Raw genomic sequence first — 19,709 nt, 5'->3', positions numbered from 1 at the left:
GGGCAAAATTGTACAATTTAGCTTATTAAGCATTAAGTTATGAATATTTATCAAACAGTATAAATAGATTCAGCATTAAGATTCAGACATTCATATATCTCTTTTCAGTGCTTAAAATTCAGCAAATTAATTATTTCAGTATTCAGAATTCAGAGTTCAGAGTTCAGAATTCAGATTCAGTGTTATCAAACGGAACCTTAGTGTACTTCATCTGGAGCTTTTATACTTATCACAAATTCCCTTCTCTGACTTTCGGTAATTTATGAGTGGTGGTGGATTATGATTAATGGACATTAATATTGTTCGTTCATGTATACAGTAACATAGTTGCAATTAAAAAATAATAATAATAATATAGTTTCAATTCTTTTAAATACAAATTTCTTTTGCTTGATCGGTGCTCGATCACCGTCGAGTTGGTTATGAAAGGGTAAGGAGAGATTGTCATGAATTGTGTAACATTGATTGAACAAATTTAACTAGATATCGTTCATGAACGGTTGGGGTGATAGCGGTTGTGTAACATTGATTGGTCTTTTTTTATTTGTTTATTTTTCTTTCTCTCAAGAATTACCTCCTGAATGCTGATTTTGTAAAATAAGTGGTTGTGTTGTCTATTGGTAATTGATATTTGTTATGTTAGATCCCCAGAGTTGCCTTGGACATAAAAGAATTTTTATTTTTACTTAAAGTTTCACGTTACCATAAATACTTTTTCCAAAGGATAATCAAAATTCTTAGGGACTGAAGTTATCATAGAATGATTGTTTTCCATTATTCATTGGTTTAAGCTATTTCATATTACCGAACCTGTTATACTTCTTTCGGGTGGAGATTCTTGTTTGAATTTTGTCACTAAAAGAACGAGAAAAAAATAACTTGGGCGTGCCACCACCGCTCCTATCTCATCCCACCATTGCCGTTGCCACCACCTTCCCCTCTCTCTCCCTCCACCTGTGCCACCCCTCTTTACCACCACCACCTCTATCACCTACCACAGCTAACTTCCATTTCCCTCTTCTTCCCTCCATTTCTATTCCCTCTCTTACTCCTCCCGCGCCCCATCCCCGCCACCCTTGCCCCTTCCCCTTTCCCCACTCCCTCCTCCTCCTCTCTCTCCCCTAACAACCAATCTAGTCACAAGAGACTAGATCTGATCATCGGGAGAGAGAGGCGAGGGAAAGGTGAGCGGGAGTTGGGCCGGAGGGGGAGAGGAAGAAAGAGATGAGGGGGGGAGTGGCGGGTGATAGTGGGGAAGAGATCATTGTTTTTGCCATTTTCACCACCTTTTATTTATTTTCTACAAAAACTACTAATGGAAACAGAATTGATGCAAAAATCAAGTGAGGATATAATTTTGGTGAATTTTGATGAATGGAGAAGGTGGCAGCCGGCTGCGATTGACGATGGCACTGCTATTGGAATCTACCATTGCCGTCACTACATGAGCTTCAACCGAACGGAAAAGAAAAAGGAAAAAGAAAAGGAAAAGCAAAATGGAAAGTTTTTCAAATATTCTCCAATACAGAAAAATTTTAAAATTTTATAGTAAGTTATAATAAAATTTTAGATAAACTTCCAACAAACACACCATCCAAACAGACCCTATATTGAAAATAAACTATCTTAAATTCTATAGTTTATCACACTTTAAGTTATTCAAACAATCACAATTCAAACTCCAATACCAATCAAAATGTGTTCATCCGACTCAAACTGAAATGCTTTTGGTCAATAATTCACAATTTTTGCTAGAACAACTTTTTTTATTTTTCAAAGAATATCAGCAGCTTTAGGCTGCACAGGTTTTTAAACAATTCCTCATCATGTTTTTAACGCACCAAGCATAATTTCCAATAATGTTTCAGCAAAACGTTTTGTTTTCAGAAAGGGACTTGATGTATTCAACAAGTTATTTTCAAGTAAGTTATTATGTATAGTAAGTCTCTTACATAAAGATTTTTAGGAAGAAAGCTTAATATTCAGTCCTTTACAGACATCACATCAAGCTCACAACTTCAAAAAAAAAAAAATAATTTTTTGACCAAGGTCAATAGGAAATAGAATTTGAACATGAAACTAAAATAAAATGAAAAGTCAAAAATGTAGATTAGATTAAAAGTTTTATTTTTCTTATACTATAATGTGAAGAGTAAAAAAATTCACCTAATTTAATAAGGGGAAAAAAGAATTCAACTTAATACTTCAAAGGATTATATATAACTCTCTGCCTACATTTTTCTTTGTTAATTTACAACCAACTGTTTTAACATTTGAGTTCTCTTTTACTTAAAAAATTGGAAATACCTAGCTATGTGCTGTTTTCTTAGATGATTCAATTTCTTTCTTCCGTTTCTTAATTAATTCAATGCATTTTAATTATAAATTTTTCACAATTTAGAGCGCATGGGCAAAGCGTGTGAGGCACTTTACTTCTATAAACAGTGCTTGTAGATGCATTACTTATACGAGTATTTTTACATTCTATCTCTTTAGATTACATTAGTAGGAATTTAGACTAGTAAATTTTTCAAGATGAATACAACGGTCAATATAAAAAGAAAAATTTATAATCCTCCTGATTTTGAGATTGTTTTAAACAATGAACTGAAATTTATTTTAGATCGACTTCCAAAATGGTGCATTTCTTTAAAAATGTTTGGTGTGAAATACATTTCTTAGGTGACTTATAGTACATGGTGTGTTGGATTCGAATCCAGTGATTTTTTGTGTAGCTTTCTAGCGAAAGTTCACCGATCTTTAACCTGCTAGGTATGAACTCGATAGTAAAATCTCTCGAACAGCAAATATTTTTTTTTCTGTAAATTTTAGATTTTATTCATAAAAGAACCGAATACAAGACATAGGAGCACAATGTTCTAAGCACAAGGAAAAGTTTCTCCTGTCACGCCAAGGTGTCTCCTCTCACGGCCCTCCTCCCTCTCCTAATAGCTGGTACTCCCAATTGATCAAGTCAAATTGCCCCCCAGCCAACACCGGAGCCGCCTGTAGGTTGTTATAAATTCTAAGTGGATCCTAGGTATGCGTGACCCCCACATTAGCCAATACGTCTGCTACTTTGTTCGTCTCCCAAACACAGTGCGAAAACCTGCCCACCTTCATAATCATTTGCCATATTTGCTCTACCTCCACCCGGACATGCCACGGGCAATGGAATCGTTGTTGTAGAATGTCCACTAAAATTGCAGAGTCCGATTGAACAAAAGGTGTGGCCACTCCCCGTCCTTCACACAGCCGGAGGCCTATTAATAACGCCAGAATCTATATTTTATCTAATCTAACACTTGTAAACAAGGTTTACATTTGAAGCCTTGATGATAGTAGCCAAAAGCAAGCACCTGGGCCTGGAGATGTTGTCTTGCCTAAACCAAAGATGATTGAAACCACCAGGTGGGACCAAGCTACTTTCCTGCATAGTAAAGATGCTAACAAAAACAAGTCCAGGGTAATTTCTCAAAATATTAATGAAAAAAAGGGGAAAGTATGGCTCTGATAATGAGCCTTTCTCTGCAAGTACGGCAGGCCAACTTTTTTTTTTTTTTTTTTTTAATGAAACCTATCTGTAATTTATTTTTTTAAAACATAATCTGATACGGCCTAGTGCAATGCATTTACAGATTAAGAATAATTGCCAGGAATCAGTTAGATTGGTACTGAAATCAATATCCGAAACCTCATAGACCGTCCGACTTTCTATTGACCTTACATCAAAGATTGTTTGCTTTGCAATAGATGCAACAACTAAATGATAAGAATGAATTTTTTTTTTTTTTTTTAACAAAAAGTTACCTTCAGAGCGATTCATTGCAAAACCAAACACTAAAAATTTGAAAATAAATAAATAAATAAAAGGGTGCGGAGCATTTTAGCCTCAACCGCCCAAAGCATTTTGACTTTGGATACTTGTCAAGGCATATAGTATTTAAATATTGGTTAATCACAAAAATTTCCCATAAAGTTATACCAGTTTTACATTGTACCTCCTAATATTGTTTTCTCTCGCTTTATCTCCTAAATCGTTATTCAACTCTGAGCATGTGTAACAGAAATGTCAAAAAGACATTTATGCCCTTAGGGGTTAACTCCAATAAATGCCCTTAAGGTATAGTGCATATTGCAATTTGCCATCTAATATAATCTTTCTCTTAATTTGTCTGTTTGTTCCTAAAACCACTCTACACAAATAATATTTAAATACATCAGTATCTCTAACATACGAGAAAAATAGGTTAACCTACGAGGTTGGCTAATTCTGAATCATTCTATGAACTGCCTGCCTTGTGATATTTTTCTTGAATTTGGGCTTGTTGGCAAGAAGTTTTGTCCATTTATAAGGGGAAACTCTGTCAAAATTTTCTAAAAATAAATAAAATATTTAAATTTCTCAAAAAAAAATAATGAAAATTATTATATATTTATGATATAGGTCTTGTTATAATTTATCTCCATCATTACAGGATTTTAGATTGAGGAAAATATCCTGCTCATTTTACATGATAAAGGGGAAAAAACAAAATTTATTGGTGAAAAAATAAACTAAAAAAATATTACCAAAGGTCTATAGGTTAGGTTTGTTTGGATTGAAGACTATTTGAATATGTTTTCTAAAATAATACTATAATATTTTTTGTGATTTGACATTTGTGAAATAAAAAAGTGATTGAAAAAAAATGATTGAGAAACATGCTTATGATGTAACAAAAAAATTATTTAGAAAAATTCAGCCATGCAAACAATTTCTAATAGCATCTAATCATGCTATATTTAAAAATGACCTTTAAAACTTTCAATCTCAAATCAACCGTGTTTCTCTATTTTTTCTTTATATGGGAGTGTGTGTATGTCTATGTGAGTGTGTGTGTGTGTATATATATATATATAGACGGGATGAGGGGTTAACCCCTTAAAACGAAGATAATTGTTATGGAATCTTCTCACAAATTCCGTAAAATCACAAATCGGCTCAATCAGAACAAGGAAAGCAGAAAAAATTATTCTCACTGTAGCACCGAAGTCATTGTAGCAGTCCAACAAGTTACTGTGCAAACATAATAGTAAAAAGACAAACTGTGCACTGTAGTAAAAATCACTGTAGTGGGTACTGTTGCAACACGGAAAATTTGTTATAAACACCCCTCAATCCCAACACAATTCATACACCATTCTTCAAGACTACTTCTCTCTCTAGATTGAAGAATTCTCTCCTACTTTTCTCTACAAACTAGTTTGTAGTTTTAGTTTTAGAATTCAAACAAGGAAACAAGTCTTGAACAAGTTTCAAACTTTGTAAGTTCTCTTACAAACTTCATATTTTATTTTATTCTATCAAATGGTCAGCTAAACAGCCTCATATTCATATTCATTTACTTGTTTTATTTATTTTGTTTATACTAACCATCTATGGTTAGTTCTACTGCCTAAACTAACAATCTAACTAGTGACAGTCCGATTACAACCCACTTCCTAACTCTTATGCTTTTTACTTTCTCAATTTTATTTATTTTCGTAGTTTAAGGGGCTAACCCTTTTGTTTTTGGCTAAAAAATTTATTGATGTCATTTATAGATACTTCAATAGCTAAAATAAGTAACCACGGCTAATTAGGTTTTTTTTTTTGTATAAATTATGATTTTATTGAACTAAAATAAGGGAACATTATACAATTCTCAAGTCATGCTTCTCCTACGAAAATTAGGGCAACCTAATCGCTCCATTTGGATCTCACCCCGGACCATAGCAGGCAATGCACGATGACTCCCAAAAATCATCTCTTGCTCCATGTCTGCTCCTAGGTTAGCTAAATAATCTGCGGCTTGCTTGCCTCTCTATAGCAATGCGTGATTTCCTGGAAATACTGCTTATATCTGAGTAACTCATCCACCTCCCGTTGCAATTCCCATGAGCATCCATGTTTCCCTTGTAGAATCCGCACTAAGACGAGTGAGTCAGCCTCGATATGCAGGTCATGCAATCTATGAGCTACACATAATTGTACCCCAAACGCCATAGCCTTGAGCTCCGCATGTAAACTCTTCAAGGAGCCAAAGAAGCAGGAATATCCAAAGATGAGTTGTCCTTCCAAATCCCGTACCACATCCCTATCCCCACTAATCCTTGGGTTCCCCCTAGCACATCCATTTGAATTCAACTTACACCCTACCATAGGAGCCACCCATCGCACTAAAAGTATCAAAATCCTCCGTCTCATACCCACCAAAGGCAAGAAGAGTGGAACACCTCCCAAGAGCCAGAAGAACATGGTATCTCCAGAAAATGGCAATGAAATAAGTCTCGCAGTTGGTGAAAAACCTGATGCACTACCTCAGTACCCACCATTCTTCTCCCTTCAAAGACTCCCCTATTCCTTGCTTTCCACAACTCCCAGCAGGCGAGCATAAGGAGCAGCCGATAAACGAATTTGAGGTACACATTTTGCCCCTGGCGCAACCACCATCGTAGCACCCTGTGCCGCAAAGTGGACACCCGCCCACTTCCCCTGGATCCTCGAAACTACTCCAAACTGCCTTTGCTACGTCCCCTATGCAAAAGGTGTGGTTAAGCCCCTCCTTGCCTGGCTCAGCGTAACAGTGACACCTAGATGGGCCCTGAGCCCCAAATTTATATAGTACATCCGTTAGGGGAAGCCATAACAGTAATAGCCGTAACATGAAAAAAGAGATTTTGAGTGGACATCCCTTGAGCCAAACTTGGGAAGCCACCCAAGAGCAATTAGACGCTTGCGCAACAAGGGAGTATGCCGAGATTACCGAAAACACCCTATCTTGTGTTAAAGCCCAAACCATCCTATCAGACCCTCGAGGGGAAGGGGAGAACCTCCATGACTTGCCTCACCAACCCAAGCTCTAAAACCTGATTGAGTAGCTCCAAATTCCATCGTGCCTGAGTGACAAAATCTGAAACTATGTTTTCATGAAAAATCTCCACCTGATGACATAAGGCTCCTATATCCAACCAATTGTCATACCAGAAATCCATCGATCCCGTACCCAGAATCCATCTTATGTGTTCCTCCGCCAAATGCTGGACCGAACATAATCTCCGCTACATTGAAGACCGTGAGGGGACTCCTTCTGCCAGGCACGAATGTACCCCTTTATGTATTTTGCTGTTAGAAATGCTGCCTACAGAGATTGTTTCTGCCTAAAGTTCCACTAGAGCTTAATGGAGAAAGTGTCGTACACCTTCGCAATGCTACGAATGCCGATCCAACCCTCCTCTTGCGGGCGGCACAGGTTACCCCAACTAATCCAATGGAACTTAGGGCCAAGATCCGTCGAACCCCACAAAAAATCCGCCATCATCTTTTCCAACAAGGCAAAAATTCCCCTTGGCAGCGAAGACAGCAAGCTCCTTAATAGTACTATTTTGCCTCCAGTCGAGAGAACCCAATGCCTCCATGATAAGATTCTAGTGGTTATAGCATTGCAGATCTCTACAAAATAACTCGTTCTATGCCGTCCAATATATAGAGGGCAGCCAAGGTATTTGCACGGGAATGTTTTGTATGAGAAACCAGTCACGACTCCAATCATTGCACGACGTTACGGGGGCAAAGCTGGGTGCACTAAAAAGCAACTTTTCAGACAATTAACCTTCTGTCCCGACGCATCACAGTATTCATTGACTACCCCTTTGACTAACTTGACAGAAGTCTTGAGGCCGCTCGTGAAAATCACTACGTCGTTTGCATATGCCAAATGAGTCACTAGAGGGCAGCCACTCGAGACTTTGAATGGTCGGAAGCTATGATGCTTTGCCAATGCATTCAAAGACCGAGAAAGAACCTTTGCTTCAATTACAAACAAGGTCGGTGAGATTGGATCTCCATGACGTAACCCTCGCGTGGATTTAAAGAATCTGTGCGATAAGCCATTCACAAGGACGGAAAATCAGACATTAGAAATCAATCGCCAAATCATATCAATCCAAACCTCGCTAAACCTAAATCGCCACAGTACTTGTATCAAGAAAATCCAGGATACCCTGTTGTATGCTTTCATTGTGTCTAATTTGAGCATCACATTCCCACCCCGATTGGGCTTTTTAATGTCACACAATAGCTTTTGAGCTAAAAGAAAGTTATCCGCCATCTGCCGTCCAGACACAAAATCACTATGCTGCAGGGAGACAATATGAGGCAAAACCCTAGACAAGCGGGAGGATAAAATTTTGGAGATGATCTTGTTGACAAAGTTGCACAAACTTATTGGTCGGTACGGGGTAAAATCCTGTGGACATTGTACCTTCGGGAGTAACATGATGGCAGTAGCAGTGACACTTCTTGGCAATATCGCTCTACAAAAGAAGCTCATGATCGCCCTGTGAACATCCTCATCCACCACCTCCCATGCAGCCATAAAATACTTCCCCGTGAAGCAATTCGACCCCGCCGCACTATCTCCATCCATCGAAAAAATGATTTCGTTTACTTCGCTTATTGACGGGACCCCAGTCTACACCATATTATCCTGATCAGTGATTATCCTCGGGATGATCTCTAGCATATCACTCGACGGCCTTCCCCTCTCCTCTGTGAACAAATCCTGAAAAAAAGAAACGGTCTCAGCACAAATACTTGCTTCGTCATCTACCCATTCCCCATTGGTCTTCCGGATTCTATGAATAACCGACTTCCTCCTCCTCTCAGTCACGATAGTGTGGAAAAATGCAGTATTTTTGTCTCCGTCTGAGGGCCATTTAACTAGAGTTTTCTGCCTCCAAAACTCTTTTTCAACCACCACGGCCCGTCTCAATTTTGCACGTTCCTCTTGTAAACTCAATAGCAACCCGTCTGATTGATGGTTATCATGAGCTATCTCAGCTTCCAGCACCTTTTGTTCTGCCGTACGGCTGGCAAAGAAGATGTCACAAACGAGCTCCTAGACCACTGTCGAAGTGCGTGCTTCACTCTTCGCAACTTATCTGATAGAACTCTGAGAGGTGTCCCAGTGGAGGGAGCAGCCCAACTCCCCTTGATCACATCCAGGAAAACTGGGTTTTTTGTCCAGAAATTCAAGAATCGGAAAGGCTTCTGCTTGCTATCCAATCTAGTCGCCTACGATAATAGGAGCGAGGCATGATCAGACGGATCTCTCCCCAAGTGTTGTACCAGAATAGTATTCTTCATCAACATAGCAGCCGAATTGATCAAGAATCGGTCTAATCGCTTCCACACTCTAGCCATACCCTGCTTATTGTTACACTAGGTAAATTTGGACCCTGAGAAGCCAGCATCCCCAACTTTTGTCAATAACATAAACTGTGCCAACTCAATTCCTTCGGAGTGGCTAAAAGGTAAACTGCCTATATTTTCCTCTGCATTCAAGTTAACATTGAAATCTCCTACCATAAACCACGGTTTGCCTTTCGGCTTCTCACGTAACAAATTCACCCATAAACCTCCCCTCTTTTGGACAGTGCACTTCGCATGAACAAATGAAAAATATATCTCCTCAGCCAAGAGTTGGGAACCAATGCCTAGAGTGATATGCTGATTTGACTCCCCTAATGTGTGACAAATAAAGGATGATTTGTAAAACACCCAAATGCTACCCGACCAATTTGCAACAACATAATCCATTCCGATTTTCACCCTAATCATGTCCATGTTTATAGGGGCTGTCTTAGGCTCACAAACCACTACCAAAGAAATAGAGTGTAATTTAACAAGTTTGCGTAGTCTTTTAAGATTAAGGGCCCATGAGACACCCCGAATGTTCCAAAATAGAAATCTAATCATCAAACAAAAAGGAGAAAGCATTCGTTGATGAAGTTACCCTAGAGCGTAATGTACAATCAGATGAGACATAGACCCGAGTACCTCTCTTCCTCGCCTGGGGTACCGCAGTAGACCCATCCTGATGCACCGAGGACAGCATACCATGTTCCAGATTCAAAGCCGTAAAAGAGGAGCGATCATCCCCCAACCGCGGCCTCTGAGATTCACATCTCGACGACAGATTGCCCACCCTCCCCTGCACCTCCCGTAGCTCGTCCTCCCCTGCTACTGCCTCTGCGTTCGGACTTCCCGAAGGAGCGCACGCTGCACACTTTGCCGCTGATCCTCCTCGGGTTGCCGGTATCTCAATAACTAAGCATCCCTCCCCTGGCGAGGCATTTACTTCGGACGAAATGCATGCATTCGTAACCAACGCATTAGTCTTAGCATGATCGTGCGCCTAGGGTTCCTCTTGCCCACCCAAAACCCACAAGCCGCCTTGGGGGCGTTCATGAAGTTCAGCCGCAGGATGGCGCTGCCGAGATGCCATGCCCCTATGCAACGCTGCTACCTCATTCTCTTGGCGTTGTGCCGTAACTCCTGGCGACTGGTGAGTAGCCAACTCATCCATCAAGTGCGTTGAGAGCTACTTGTCCCTTGGCTCCATGACAGAACCTTCTGCATGGCGGCAACAAGCCCCTCTCTGGGCACCGTCTTCATGCTCTCATGGGCTTTCGACACTTTCTGTTTAGGCCTATACGCTTGCTTGGGAGGCTACTCAGCCTCCTCCGGGGCGCCCTCCTGTTTCCCTGATCTTAACTCCGGGTTCAAGACGTGACAACCCTCCTCTGTGTGACCTTGCCGATAACAATGGGAGCAGTAATTAGGTAAGTTCTCTGGCACAATCTCTTGCCAAAAACCTTCATGCGCTTCATTGCCTAGCTAAATCCTCAAATGTCTCGGTTTCAGTAGGTCCACCTCAACACAGACCTTTGCAACACTCGGTCTAGACACTGCCATAGTCACTACATCCACCAGCAAAGGGACGCCCACCACCTCCGCTACCTGAAACAAAGCTTCTTTGTGGAACAAATGCAGGGGAAGCTTAGGCAGTTGAAACCACACTGGCACCACCGAAGGCTCTCGATCAACATGGAATGCCAGAGACCATTTAAAGACCCTCATCGGGTATCCCAGGACATACCAAATCCCTCTGGCTCATACCCTGTGGAAGTCAGCGTCGTTCTGGAATTGCAGTAGAACATGCCTGGAATCAAACAGTCCGACCGTAGTAGCATCGCGCAAGTCAAGCTTGAGAAGAAATCTTCGTATGTCCTCTAGCTTAGGACGACCTCTGGAGAACTTGGCCACCAGCGCCAAGCGATAAGGTGCAACGAGTTTGTCCAGAGCTTCTTGCGAGAAGATGACAGCTGGCTCTCCCTTGTGAGTAGAAGACGTTGCCTGGATAGAAAGTGATGGGAGGGAAGATTGGTTGGAGAACAATTCAGCAAAAGACTTTCTAAGAAAGGTCGGAGAAGAAGGTGACGAAGAGGAATGCCCCCCAACAGGGGGCTGGAGAACTGCCATGGCCACAAGCCCCTAGCCGCCGCCGCAATCTAGCAGCCGTTGCAAACCTTAGAAGCCGTCGCTGATTTTTTGTTTTAGATGGTCTTGGTATCCCACTTAAAACAGCTTCAATATTAATTACTCCGAAAGTTATTAGAGTGTATCTTGGGGTTGAAGGCTTTCAAAGATGAGAAAAATGCGAAACGATTGATAGATAGAAATGATAATACTTGGACATTCTTTCAAACATGTGGTAGGCATGATTTTGGCTCACATGTTTCTTGAAATTTGGCCGAATTTAAATCCCAAAAATTTTTGCCAGCAATCATAGGTAGAAAAGAAAAAATGGAAAATAAGAATTCACATAATCAAGAAAACACTAGATCCCTTGCATTGATGGTGTAAACCTGTGATGGAAAATTAAGAAGTACTTGCAATTGGTAGTTCCAGTTCCTAAGTGGACAAAATTGAAGAACAGACAAAACATGAAGAAAAAAATATGAATACAATTAATGTAGAAGAGGTACAAATAAAAGTGATCTAAGTGAAAATAGCATTTTTTCTGGTTGGCTCTGGCCTTTATCTAATACTGTTCTAGTCTTAGATGAGTAAATGCATTCCGCATATAATCAAAGTATCAAACACTTTTTTTAAAGAGGGGGGCTAGCCCCTTGTTCCGCCTGGTATATATATAGACACACACACACCCATATAAAGAAAATATCTAGCTATTTTGAGTTATTAATTTAAAGCACAATAAAATTCACAACTGTATTATGTTTCATTTAACTATGCTTATCTATTTTTTTTATTTTTGTATTTCAATATTATTTGTGCCACGTATATCCTAAATTGTCTTACTGGAATGGATAAATAAGCCGTGGAGATGACTTACACACTTTTAGGTTTCAAAAATAAATAGGTGGACCAGCTTGGCTTTTACAAAGCATTAAGACAATTCTTTTGTTATTTTTCTCTCAAAGGCACAACTAAATCAAAGAACAGCTGATGATTGTCTCAAATGTGGACAAGATGAAACTCATAAGAATTGGTCGAAATATAGTATCTTGAGTTGTTTTCCATTGTCATAATTTCAGATCTATATGCATCTTTCACGATTAATGTATTTCTTGTCATGCAATAACTCGCATGTGGTTTGTGAAGTTGATCTCAAAAATTTAATGCATCAATAAACTTCCATAATGGTGACCCAAGAACAAATCCCAAATAATCATGCTTGTATTTCGATAGAAGATTATTTGAAATAATTATTATAGTACTTTTTAGGATGTAATGTACGTGAGATAAAAATACGTCTGGAAAGATAAAAAATTGATTGAAGATTATGCTTGTGATGCAATCTAAATGCACTAAACAATTGTTACTAATAGAATAACTAGTAGAGTTTTAATTTTTTAAGGAAATTATTGATTTTTTTAGGAATAACTAGTAGTGTTACTAAACAATTGTTAGAACATATTTATCATACATGGACACATTTAGACTTGAAATTGTCCATGATGATAAAACAATAAGATTCATCTTCTACTATCATGGTATTTTTTTTTTATGTTCTTAACTTGTAGCCTGTAGTTTTTTCTTTTATAAATAATAATTAAAATTCATATGTCAAGTAACATGCTCTACTGAATTTTTTCTTTATTTCTGTTTAAAATAATACATTTTAGTATATATTTACATTACATTGATACTCTCTTGAAATTTATTTTACCTTTTAATTTTCATATAATTTTTGATGATTTATTTGAAGATATAAATCCGTGCATAGTACAGGTCAAGGATTTTTGAGTCAATGCATATGAGGATTTTCCTATTTTAGATTCAATAACGCTCCTTTATGAGTATTTTTAGACATGAGGAAGTTGCAACTAGTGGCAGACGATAGTAGCATCGTCGCCAGAATCCACCATTGCTGATGTTGTGTGACCTTAGTAGGAGGGACAGAGAAGAAAAGAGGAACAAAATGAAAAAAAAAACAGAAAAAGAAAAGGAAAAGAAGATGGGAAAATTTTTCAAATATTTTCCAATACACAAAGGTTTTTGTAAAATTTCTACAGTAAATTACAATAAAATTTTAGACAAACTTCCAAAATATACACCATCCAAATGACCCTATATTGAGATATAAAACATGTTAAGTCCTTTAGTTTATCAAACTTTAAGTAAATCAAACAATCGCAATTCAAACTCCAATACCAATCAAATATGTTTTAAATTGAAATTGTTTAGTCGAATAATTCACAATCTTTTGCTAGAACAACTTTTCTTTTCTTTTTTTCTCCAAAGAAGATCAACAGCTTTTGGTTGCACATGTTTTTAAACAATTTCGTAACCATGTGTTTAACTCACCAAGCATAGTTTCTAATAACATATAAGCAAAATATTTTTTATCTTTAGAAATAGGAATTTTATGTATTCAACAAGTTATTTTCAAGTAGAATATGACATATAGTAAGTCTCTTACCAAAAAATTTCTAAGAAAAAAGCTTAATATTCACTCCTTTATGGACATCACGTCAACCTCAATACTTCAAATAAAAAATTATTATTTGAGCACGGTCAATATGAAATAAAATTTGAACATGAAGCTAAAATAAAATGAAAAGTAAAGAATGCAAATTGGATTCAAAGTTTTACTTTTCTTATACTAACATCTGAACATTGAAAAAATTCACTTAATTTAATAAGGAAAAAAATGAATTCAACTTAATATTTCAAAGGATTATATATAACTCTATGCCTACATTTTTTTTTGGTAAATTTGCAACCAACTATTTTAACATTTTGAGTTTTTTTGTACTTCAAAAATTGGAAATACCTAGATATGTCTGTTGTCTTGGATGATTCTTCTTTCTTCTTTTTTTTTAAAAAAAATTAATTCAATGCATTTTAATTATTAGGCTTTAAGAGTTTAGAGAGCACGTGCAAAATACGTGAGGCATTTTGCTTCCATAAACAGTGCTTGCAGATGCATTACTTATATGAGTATTTTTACATACTACCTCTTTAGATTCTATAAGTAAGAAAATGGTTTCATCTATTTATTATGTTAGGACTAGTCATCCTTTTAAAATAAGTACCACTTGCTCTATAAAAGAAAAATGTATAATCTTGATTTTGAGATTATTCTGAACAATATAATGGAAGTTATTTTAGACCGACTTCCAAAATGGTGCTCTTCATCCATAGTGTTCGGTGTGAAATCCTTTTCCCAGGTGACTTGTAGTACATTGTGCGTTCGAATCTAGTCACAACCTTTTAGCGAGACTTCATTGATCATTGCCTTATTAAATATAAACTATATACTCTCTTCATCCCATTTAAAGTGTCTGTCCTAAAATTAGTTGATTTACAAAAATAACAACTTTGACCCATTTCCATTGATGCCCTTAAATCTAACAACCAGATTCTTATCTTTTAATGGGTCCAAAAGTTCACCTATGAATACAGAGGTTCCATTTGATGGTATGTGAGTGCCACATCAGAAGCAGTAGGATTCATGCATTACATTTTCTCCGCAAGAGATTGAAAACATTTCATAGGAATGGCTAAAATATCAGCAGCCATTCAAGTTAGAATCTTGTATTTTGTTGTGCCTTTCCACCACTTCAAAGCATCCAAATTCATAATATTCACATTTGAATCCTCTATGGCAGTGAGTAGACCATCTTCAGAGTAGGTATTCAGCTTATTGTTGGGGTTTTGAACACTTTCTATAGCAGCAATATGGCTACAAAATTCACTCATACCTGAAAGATATGTTACAAAAGAAGATGAACTACCACTGCTCTTGTTTGCTGGATCATTGCTGATCTATAGTTGAGAAGATGAAAATGAGCCACTTGAACTTGAAAGATGCATCTCCATGTATTCATCATATAGATCATACAATGCTTGCCGAATCTTGCTTATATTAACTTGCACTTCATGCGGAGGATAGATCAATGGAAAGCAATAATTTATTATTCTCATTTTGCACCTCAGGTCCAAGATTGCTGCTATAGCCATCAATAAATTACACTCATCCCAATACTTGTCAAATTTCTACTTCATCCTCTCAACTATTGACCAAACAAAATCATCTTCATCATTTGCCTTACTGTCTAGTAGTACTTTTATCCAACAGGCTTCATTTAGATACAAATTAGTTGTTGCATAATCACTACTAAATATGATATGAGTGGCTTTCCAGAAAACTTGTAAAATGTCACAAATTTTTTTCAATTTTTTCCACTCTTCTATGGCTGGGTAGAAATCAAAGTTCGGCTCTCTATCTCTAAATCTTGGAAAAACTTCTTGAAACTTTAGAGCACAAGCTAACATCTCATAGGTCAAATTCCACCTTGTCTTGCAATCATAAATGAGCACTTTCCTAGGTAATTGAAGCTGCTATACAATTTTAACAAAGAGCAAGGGTCTCCCATTTGTTTTGTTTATAAACTCCACACTTTCCCTTACCCTCACAACTATATCTATGATTTCATTGAGGCCATCCTGAACCATTAAATTGAGTATGTGAGCACAACATCTCACATACTCAATATTATTTAATTTAAAGCACAATTATTCACAACTGTTTTTTGTTTCATTCATCTTATTTCTTTTAATTGTGCATTGTCTATTTTTTTTCATTTTCTCACTGTTATTTGTGCCACGTATATCCTAAATTGTCTTACACTTTACGAGCTTTGCTTTTACAGAGCATCAAGGACAACTCTTTTGTTATTTTTCTCTCAAAGGCACAATCAAATCAAAGAATAGGTGATGATGTCTCAAATGTGTACAAGATGAGACTCATGAGAAGTGGTCAAAATATAGTATTTTGAGCTGTTTCTCACTGTCATAATTTTTAGATCTATATATCATCTTTCACTGTTAATACATTTTCTGTCACGCTCCTAACTCGCACGGAACAAGACATGTCACATTTGCCCTATCCTTAAGTTGACGCCAAAAATAGAATGCATCAATAAACTTCCATAATCGTGATCCAATAACAAATCTCAAATAATGATAATAACAATTTCTTATGTGCAGCTTTACATAGTTGATCTTAATGAAATGTAAATAATTTTGAGGAACACCAACTAATCCAACTAGTCCCATGCTTCAAATTCCAAGGTAGCAATCTTCTAAATATCACCCAAGTTAATTGGCTTCACACTTAAATATTGGCCATGCAAGTACCTAAATATTGGCTGTTGAGACTTGTTTTCTTACAACGATGCCATCAATCATGAAATTACTTGCAAATTTATACCTTACAATTGCCCTCGTAGTCGATCAATATTTGGATCTTCAACAACCTTTATACCGAGTCAGATCCAGAAGAAATTTTCAACAATTCATGGAAGATTTCTGCAAGCGACCTCACCTTCACAACTTATTATATTTAATATGTTTTGATCCATGGGTTGACTTGGGTCTTGTAACTACTCAAGTACCCCTAATCAACGAAAAAACACAGGTTGATAACAGCAATATCTTGCATGGCTAATGTCACCTAATATCATAATTGTAATGCGATTACTTGTGTGGCATCAAGATCACTGAGGCCTATGGATCAGCAATCAAATGATATATTTACCATGTAAATAACTTGGTGATTGATGCAGGTGTATGACTGTTTTGGCTACCAATTCTGCTTGTGTTTCGAGGTATTTATGTGGGGTAGCTCTCAAGTTTATATAGCATACATGCGCTTCATGGGTGAACCAGAGAATGCAAAAAGGTTTGGTTATCGCTTGGAAGTTTGTAGCTCGAGAAAATCCCCGTCGTGGAGAAGCATTCTGAGGAGTATCCATGAACCCAGCACAAGAGTTTGAGAGAGTTTGGATGGACTGATTATCCGTCGTGACTTGTCTCTTTTTTTTTCTGATGGGGATAAGAAGCAGTTGAAACTAGCCATATCTGGCTATTTTTGTTCTATTACAACCTAATCAGAAGATATGCTGATTATTTTCAGTATGGATTTTGTTCCTGTTGAGAAACAATATGGATGCCTAGTTTAATATTCAATCTGTGGAGCTTCGATAAATTTGCAAGTGTCTGCAGACCTGTTTTAGTTTAGGTTAATCTTGTAACTAAAATTGCAGTTTTGCGTGGTTTAATCTATATAAACTCTAGGTTTTGCATGCTTCTAGTTACCTACTCTTTTCAGATTAAACTTACAGGTTGATTTCTTCATCGATGATGCCAAGGGCATATTTATTCCCTCGTACCGACAAGTGATTGTTTCCGGCAAAGAGTAATATCTAACAAAGCACATATCATGCACGTAATTGTTTTCGTTCCAGTTTTCCATTAAAGTTCCTACAATGATTTAATCTTGTAAATAGGAGGCAATAAATTGGTAAGAATGATACTTAAGGCACCAAATTGACCAAAATCCTAAGAGAATGGATCTTTTTTTTTTTTAGAGTGGATCTTTTTTGGCTCTCTTCAAGTGTACATTGTATATTACCTTGCAATAGAAGCAAACTCACTAGGGTTCAGATTTATCAAAACGCTTCTATTGGTGTACATTTTGGAATTTGATCTTGGGTTAAAATTTACTTGAGTGATTGCAACAGAATAAAGAGGAAAAAAAAGGGAAAAGAAAAGAAATGAAAAGGAAAAAAAAAATAAAAAGTTTTTTTACAAATTTTACAGTAAGTTATAGTAAAGTTTTGTATGAACACTCGAAAACACATCATCCAAATGAGCTCTAGGATACACTGAAGGGTCAATAAATAGGGATTTGAGAAAATTGAAAAGATAAGAGACAAAAAAAGATCATTTTTTCTTTAGTTAAAATAACAGAATCTTTTTTTACTCACCTCTGTTGTACATTGTATATTACCTTATAATTGAAACAAACTCAATAGGGTTTCAGTTCTATCAAAACCCTTCTATTGGTCTACATTTGAAATTCTATCTTGGGTTAAAAATTGCTTGAAAGATTGCAACAGCTTTTGGAAATACATGGCTTTCTAAGCCCTTATAAATATTGACTTTTGATATGGATGAAAGCAGACATTAATTTATATCAATCCGGAATTTAATGTTTCGATTTGGGGGTTGTTATGAGACATGCAATTGAGTACTCATTTTCAAATTAGTTTTTGGGCATTGTTTGATTCTATGAATTTCTAAACTTATGTTGAAGTACATCTGTTAGACTTCCAAGTATAGGCATTAGTTTTAAGAATCAGCAATGTTCCAACAAAAATGTTTGTTCTCAATCGTTAATTTGCTTCTTTGACCACCTCCTAGGTTATTAGTCTTGGATGTATTGTATACATTTCATCACCGAATTAGGATAAAGACCATATGATAAAATTTTACCCTCACGAATTCGTCTTTGTTCAATCTAGTAAATTATCAATTCGGAATATCTTCACGGGCATCATGATTAATCTCCTTCTCTGCCTTCAGCCTCTCTGTACCCTCCACATCCTTTTCATTTTGTAGTTATTTTATTTGAAAACCAAACACAAATTAAATATTTGATGCTTTTAACAAATTTTTTATCAGGCACTTAAGTATGCTATCTCATTTTGGTTTCTTGATCAATTAATATGCAACTTCTTTTGTTATTACTTCTCAATCTCAACTACCATAGTTGTTGATCTGAAAAGAAATTTGTATATAATTCTTTCAACTGTGATCTTAGTTTTTTTTTAAACTAATTTGAAGACATTGCGGTCCATTTTTCTTTTTTTTTTTAATACGTGTTAGTTTGCTAGTCATAAAATTTCATGTGAAATCTAAAAAATGCTGCAGAAATTTACTCTTTTGTGTGCTTTTAAGTTTTTTTTTTATCCTGCTCAATTTTTCAAAACTGACAGGTTCTATCTTCTTTTTGGCCATATAATTTTTCTTTAAGAGAAAATACAGTGAACAAGTGAAAGGCTACGTAAATTTCGTGTGCATTGGATGATTTGGTGTTTTTTTTTATGCTGGCAAGCTAGGTATTATTGAGTAATTTTCATAATGGAATTTTTCCCTGCTGTATGTTAACCCAAATTTCTCATTGTTGCATGTACAAAAATTGTTCAAAATTTCTTGGCAAAGGCTTCGTTTTCTAGGTGCATAACTTGTGCAAACATTGATTCTGTATAGCGTGTAGTGGGGAAAAATTCCAAGATTTAGGGTTAACTATGAACATGCCTTGGGATGGGACCTTTCTTTGGAACTTCTCTGAGTGCAAACTCTTCTAATCCGACCAAAAAAAAAAAAACTTAATGTACTTCATCTGGAGCAATATTGGAATTTTTGTATACTTTGAATCCCCAAATCGTACGCAACAATCTACATGTGATTACGAGGAAATTTATACGAAAAGGAGAAAACTAAGAAAAAGCATGCTTAGAATTAGAAG

This window comes from Coffea arabica, chromosome 1c (genome assembly GCF_036785885.1).
Source record: "Coffea arabica cultivar ET-39 chromosome 1c, Coffea Arabica ET-39 HiFi, whole genome shotgun sequence".
NCBI classification, from domain to species: domain Eukaryota; kingdom Viridiplantae; phylum Streptophyta; class Magnoliopsida; order Gentianales; family Rubiaceae; genus Coffea; species Coffea arabica.
This window is presented reverse-complemented; position numbering follows the sequence as displayed.